Source organism: Schistocerca nitens, chromosome 6 (genome assembly GCF_023898315.1).
Source record: "Schistocerca nitens isolate TAMUIC-IGC-003100 chromosome 6, iqSchNite1.1, whole genome shotgun sequence".
Taxonomy (NCBI): Eukaryota; Metazoa; Arthropoda; class Insecta; order Orthoptera; family Acrididae; genus Schistocerca; species Schistocerca nitens.
Genome location: NC_064619.1, coordinates 302,738,710 through 302,746,119, shown reverse-complemented (window position 1 = coordinate 302,746,119; position 7,410 = coordinate 302,738,710).

The window sequence follows — 7,410 nt, the reverse complement described above, 5'->3', positions numbered from 1 at the left end:
ACGGAAAGTTGTTGTAGAAAAAGGCTTGAGGAAGAAAACTGAGGACAGAAACCAATATCCGGAAAAGTCCATCGACTCCACACAGCACCTCTTCCGCAACAAACGTGAGTTTGTAGGTTGGCGCCTTTACAGCGGTTTCGTGACAAGTATGGATACTTAAGACGCTATATAATGTGCTGAGTGTTTCCAGCTTCATTAAGAAGATTTTCGCTTGCAGTTCGTCAGCGCAGGAGCTCAGATTTGCTTCAGAACGCGATGGTGGCAGCAGTTAGCCGTTAGAGCTCTGAGTTTCTCCAGTATCATTCGATGACATTTCCGGACATTGGTTCCTGTCCTCAATTTGTTCCTCAGGAGAACCACTACAGCTCCTAGAATTCTGTTGTATCTTTTTGTTACACCGTGTATAGGTCTTATTTGTCACTGAATTTTTTTGTCAGTTGACACATCCCATATCAAAACATTTAAGGCGCATAAGATCAATGGAACGTGAAACTAACTAACCAACTGAACTTTTAAATATACTGAAAGAGTAAACATTTATGGCATTTTTAGTAATATGTCCCATATGAACTACCACAATAAAACGAAAACAAGAGACGTCTGCATGAGTACTCTGCAATTTACCCTTAAGTACCTGGCAGAGGGTTCTTCGAACCACCTTCAGATTTTCTCTCTATCGTCCCACTCTCTAACAGTGCGTGGCAAAATTAAGACATAAATCTTTCTGTAATATTTCTGATTTCCCTTGTTTTATTATGATGATCATTTCTGCCTATGTAGATTGGCAATAATAAAATATTTTCATATTCAGAGCAGACGGTGACTTCGTAAAAAGATCTAGCCGCAACGAAAACCGTCTTTGTTTAAATGACTGCCATCTCAACTCGCTTATCATACCCGTGATACTCTCTCCACTATTTCGCGATAACACAAAACGATCTGCTTTTCTTTGAACTTTTTCGATGTCCTGCGGCAATCCTACATCGTAATGATCCCGTAAAGCCAGCAATACTCAATCACAAGACAAACGAGCGTAGTGTGGGCAGACTCTTTAGTAGACCTGTTGCATCTTCTAAGCGTTCTGCCAGTAAATCGTAGTCTTTGGTTTATCTTCCCCACGTTGTTCCTAATTATAATACCTAGGGTTTCAGTCGAACTGACAGCCTATACATTTACGTGCTTCTGTCGTGTAATCGAGCACACTTGTCCTTACTGACATGAGTGAGAGTTGCCACTTTTCGCACCATTCAGATATCGTGTCTAACTCATTTGCAATTCATTTTCAGCTTCTCATGACTTTACTAGACGGTAAATGACACCATCATCAGCAAATAATCTAACACCAGAGCTGCTCAGACTATCTCCTAATTCGGTTATGTGGATTAGAAACAGCAGAGGACCTACAACACTTTCTAAGGAACGTTAGATATCACTTCTGTTTTGCTCCACGAACAGTAATCCTTTTGAGGGGAGATCACGGATCCAGTCCCACAACTGAAGCAACACTTCATAGCAAATTGATTAGAAGTCTCTTACGAGGAACGATGTCAACAGGCTTCTGTAAATCTAGAAATATGTAATCAATTTGAGATCCAGTGCTTATAGCACTCATTACTTCGTGCGAATAAAAAGCTACTTGTGTTTCACAGGAACTACATTTTATGAATCCGTACTGACTGTGTATCAATAGATCGTTACGTTCAAGGTAATTCATAATTTTCGAACACGATGTTTGTACCAAAATCTTGCTGCTAATCGACGTTAGTGATATTAGTCTGTGATTCAGCGAGTTACTCCCACTTTCTTTCTTGAGTATCGGTGTGACCTGTGCAACTTCCCAGTCACGTATCTTAGTTACGTATCTTTCGTCGATTTGGCCGCTGTATAAAATTGCTTAGTATGGGGCTATTGCATCAGCATACTCCGAAAGGAACCTTATCGATATGAGTCTGGGCCGGAAGAATCGCCTTTATTGAGTGCTACCACGTTGTCGACGACACGCTACACTTATTAAGTGCTTTAAGTTGCTTCGCTACACCGATGATATCCACTTCTAAATTACTCATGTTGGTAGTTGTCCTGGATTATAATTCTAGAATATTTACTTCGTCTTCTTCGGTGAAGGAATTACTGAAAACTGCGTTCAGTAACTCCGCTTTGTTGGCACTGTCATTGGTAATATTACCACTGGTATTTTGTCTTGCCTCTGGTGTGCTTCACATTGAATCTCTCTGGATTTTCTGTCATATTTCGAGACAGAGTTTCAGTGTGAAAGTTATTACAAGAATCTCTCACTGAAGTCCGCACTATGTTTCGACATTCGGTAAAATATTGGCAATATTGGAGATTTTTTGTTCTTTCATTTTCGGATGATGTTTTCGTTCCGTTTGCAACAATCTTCTCACGTGTTTTGTGTACCATGGGGGATGAGCACTATCTTCTATTTATTTATTTGACAAAAATATGCAGTTTGCGTCAGATACTATTTCTCTATATTTAATCCATATCTCGTCTACACTACATAATTAGTTGGGAAGGAGTGGCTACTGTCTCTTAGGAAAGCGACATGCGAATTTTTATCTGTTTTTTTAAACAGATATTTTTGCGTCTATCGTTGGTTGATTTGGATGTTGCGGTGGTTGGTCTTGTTGCAACGATCTTGCGATCACTAATCCCTGTATCCGCCATAATGCTCCCTACATGCTCAGGATTATTTGTCGCTAAGATGTCAAGTATGTTTTCGGAAGCATTTACACTTCGAGTGGGCTCCTAAGCCAAACACTCAAAATAATTTTCGGAGAAAGCATTTAGCACAATTTTTGACTATGTTATATACCTACCACTGGCTTTCAGAACGTATTTTCGCCAACAAATAGAGAGTAGGTTGAAGGCACCACCAACTATAATTGTATGAATAGAGTACATATTTATGATGAGGCTCAAGTTTTCTTTGAGCTGTTCGGCAACTGAATCATCTGAATTTGGGGAGACGGGGGTGGTAAAAGAAACCAGTTGTTAATTTATTCCGATTGTCAGGTATTATCTCTACCCACACTAAGTCGCAGGAACCATCTTGCTCATTTTCGCTACAAGATAAAACCCCTTTAACAGCAAAAAAAACGCCGCCACCAACTCTATTTAATCTAGCCTTTCTAAATACAGTAAGGTTCTTTGTAAAAATTTCAACTTGTAAGGTTGCGGGAGTTTGCTTTTGCTTATTTTTGAATTGAGAACAACTGTGAAGAGTTGATATGACAAGTTTAATGTCGCAATATTTCTCACCAAATTACAGCTTTTCACACAGTATATTAACTCTCTGAAAGAACATTAATCTTAAGCACAATATTATGAAAGTTTAATTGGAAGTTTCTTTACATTTATCCTAAGCACATTAATATGAAAGTTCGATTGGACGTTTCATTACAAAACTGCTCCTACACATACGTTACAATGTTGGTCATTACTACGAAAATAGTCCGATCCCGGTTCAAAGTTCGGTACTATTTAGGATGACAATCGAGTCTACGGTGGATGGTTAGTCAAGTGACAAATTTGAGCGCAAGATTACCCAAGGCCGCTCGAGTTTACAGTGGACGCAAGCTGGTAAACCAACAAAGTTTACGCCTCTGCTCGCGATATTTACCATAATCTGCGACGTGCTGCTGTCTGCAAGGCCGCTCTCTTCCACTGAACTTCCTACAAAACTAATCTGGCCTTTGTTGAACTTTCCAGCAGAAACTTTCCCTATGTTTCTCGTTATGCAAGGAAACATGTACTCAGCCCTAGTCTTATTATGTGGCGGTATACACGAGCATGGTTGGAGCAGCGTGCATATTATAGTGTCCTCTCAGTTCTCGCAAGAGCAATTAACTAATTTGGCTGTTTCGTTTCTCCACAGTTGGAGCTAAATGTTTCTACAGCTAATATTAGCTGCCCTACAGCCGCTGTTAACGCAGTGTCCACACCAATTTCTTCTCTGCATCGTACGGAGTGTCAAGTGCTCTGTTCTGCACTTGACGCCAGTTCAGAGAAGAGTCCCCCTACAAAATTTCTCTCTTGTCCTCTAATGGCAGAACTGCCTCCCTCCACTTGGGTTACTTTTTCACGTCACGACTTTTTCCCACCAATAGGAGCGTTCCTCTCATTTTGTAGAAACACCCTCTACTAATCGCAACGTCCCTTCTATCAAACTGCGTCGAAACTTCAGTAGTTTTCTCCTTTCTAGTGAGTTTCCGCCAGTCGGACGTTTTGTGCCCGTTCTAGACGTCTAAAGTACATTGACCTTTCCATGTGTTGCACTCGCTGGACAAAAATGCGTCACTTGCTTTTGTTCGTCTCCTGTTGGAATTTCGTAACGCAGTTTTCTAAAGCTTCTTCTCTGCCCTTGTACCGAGCCCTCGGTACAGGCGGCCCTCCAGCTTGAATCACCTGGCCCGGGGTCACTGTCCTCTTTCCTGCCACCCCCTTAAGTGGTCGCCGCAGTTGCGCTACGCCGTTGTGGAGCTGGCTCTTTCAAAACTAAAAGCGACTCGACTCGCGTTCCCTGTTCTGCCTTCCACTCAAAGACATGCATTGTATAGGAATGGTGTGTTAATTACCATCGATTGACTGCCATCCACTTTTTGCATTACATATTGATAGGCTAATGTTCTCATAACTGTCGATTTATGTTAGGTGTCATCTTCACCTTCTCATTGCGATTTGTATAGGTCTCATGTAAGGTGCGAATCTGAGCATTTATTCAGCCACCTTACAAACTTATCTCCAGCTTTACTCACTTTCGGTACCTGTAACGACATGAGCTTCATTGCTTTCTATTAGCGCTCGGAGTTCTGGGTCTTTCCCAACACAGCTGCAACAGTTTTTAACTATAACATTGACTGTTGCTAGTTATACCCTCTTCCTTTGTTCGTCCTGCACCCCTGAACTGAACCAGCCCGCAACCTACACAAACACACACACACACACTGTAAACACTAGCACTACGACACAACCAAAGATGACTGACGTTAGAAGTTATCAAAAATTAATATTGATAACCAACGCCTAAGGTAACATTAACATTGAAGCTCTGTTTTTTGCAAGGGAGAAAGCAGGGGTCCACGTAGAATTTAAGCAGAAAACTCAGTCTCTATTTATAAACTCACTTGCTAACTTAATTTCAACTGCTTCTTTCATAACACCAGCTCAATAGCTGGAAGTGCACACCAGAATCTCCATGTTGTTATATTTAACAGGATAACAGGTGGTGAGGAAATGCTCTCTAATATCATATTAGCTTCCCTGTTGCAAGAATGTGTGGCGCTTCTGCTCAGTACATACCTGCTCTGCAGTACTGATAGTCCGACCAGTATATGACATGGCACAAATGCAAGGAATACGATAGACACCTGCCTCAAGCAAACCAGGAGCATCCTTACGGTTCCCAAAGGACCTTGATCTCAGTTGGTGTTCGAAAAACACATCGCACATCATATTTCGGGAAAATACTAGACACCATGTTGAGATGCTTCCCGCGTAATGCAATAAGGCCATCTGAATATCACCAACACTCTGACTGATCTGTCTTTTACTTTAACCATTCTGACGAAAGGTGAGTTTAAGATGGGCTAACTCAGCTGACAAACTTTCAGGAACTTTCAGGGTCTGAGATGACGTGTGTCCTGTGAACTAAAGTAGCAAGTACTGTTTCACACTGAGCTGCATGGTGACAACCATCAGCCTGTGGATGTAAATCTGTGTCGTAGGACTCCAATAACCAGCATGTCCAACGTACCATCAAGCTTACTCCCAACAAACACATCAAGGAAGGAAAGGCAGTCATCCTTTTACACCTCCATGGTCAAACGAATATTTGGATGGATTCAATTCGGGTGACCTAAAATGTCGTTCAAATTCTCACAGCCAATAGGCCAAACAATAGAAGTATCATCTAACTCACATCTGGAAAAACACCTCAGTTTCAAAACCACCAATTCCAAGACAGGTTCCTCTTAGTCTTACATAAGCAAACTGGCAATAACAAGTGACAACGAGCTTCCCATCGCAACTGCACCTGTCTGTTCATAGTACTGGTCATTAAATAACAGGCCAACAAGAAATACCCCATAGATTTATGAGTGAGTTCGCCAGTACCAAAATACATGGCCTAAATAGCCACAACTTTTGGTTACGTTGATTTAGAAGATACAGTTTTATACACCACCAAGGAACCCTAAATCTCAGCAACATAAATTTCAACTTGATACATTTACCTGTTCCTGAGTAAAAGGGGTCTTAACAGACAGATAGACAATCGGACAACAAATGACAAAAAATATTTTTTCTTGTGATATAGTTACGAATAAACAATTTTAGGACTTTTTCCTATAATTACACTGTGAATCCTTCCTGCGCGCCAAATTTCATGATTCTGGCTCAACGATAAGTGCTCTATAGGTTTTGATGAATGAGTTTGTGAGTACCATATCAAAACACTTGAGATAAACGGCCGCATCTTTTGATTGCATTGACTTAGAAGCTTACATTTATTACAGCGCCGAGTGAGCATAGACTTTAGTATGTGGCATAAATTTGAACTTGATACGTCTATCCATTCCTGAGAAAAAGGATTTTTAACAGTCGGACAGATAGACAGACAGACAGACGGACAACAAAGTTATCTTATGAGGGTTCCGTTTTACCGATTGAGGTTGGAACCGTAAAAAATGAGTGGAATTCAACACATGTCGAAACAGGTTCATGAATTCATCATCAAACCTCACTTAACCGTAACAAATTAGGCAGAGGAACGCGAGTGAAGAGACGCAAAACTTACTAGAATTTTAGAGTCATTTAAGCGGCATCCCTCTAATCGACCAAAGAAATCAGCTGAGTTCTCAATGTCATGGTCACACCAACGTGTACAAGTCGGCTCGACAGAGCACCAAGGTGTTCTGCTACATGCTATGTCGGAGCGCCGGTGTTACTCACAATCAGCCTAAGAGGGACCCTTTTCTTGTAGATTTCGGAAGCCCATAAACTATACTCAGTACGTCAAGAAAAGAGCTCTAACTGTTGACAGCGCAGTTGCCAGTATTCGACACAGACGGGCAGTTTTCAGAGTCCAGAAGCATGTAATACGTATTATTTGTGGAGTCAATTCACGGACGTCCTGTAGAAACCTCTTCAAAGAACTGGGTATGCTAACTACTGCCTCTCAGTACATTTACTCCTTAATGAAATTTGTCCTAAATAATATATCTCTTTTTCCAACAAACAGCTCAGTTCATACATACAATACCAGGAACAAAAATGATCTGCACAAGGACTTAAAAGTTCAGAAACGGGTCCACTACTCGGGAACACTCATCTTCAATAATTTGCCAGCAAACATAAAAAATTTAGTTACAAATAAAGATCAGTTTAAAA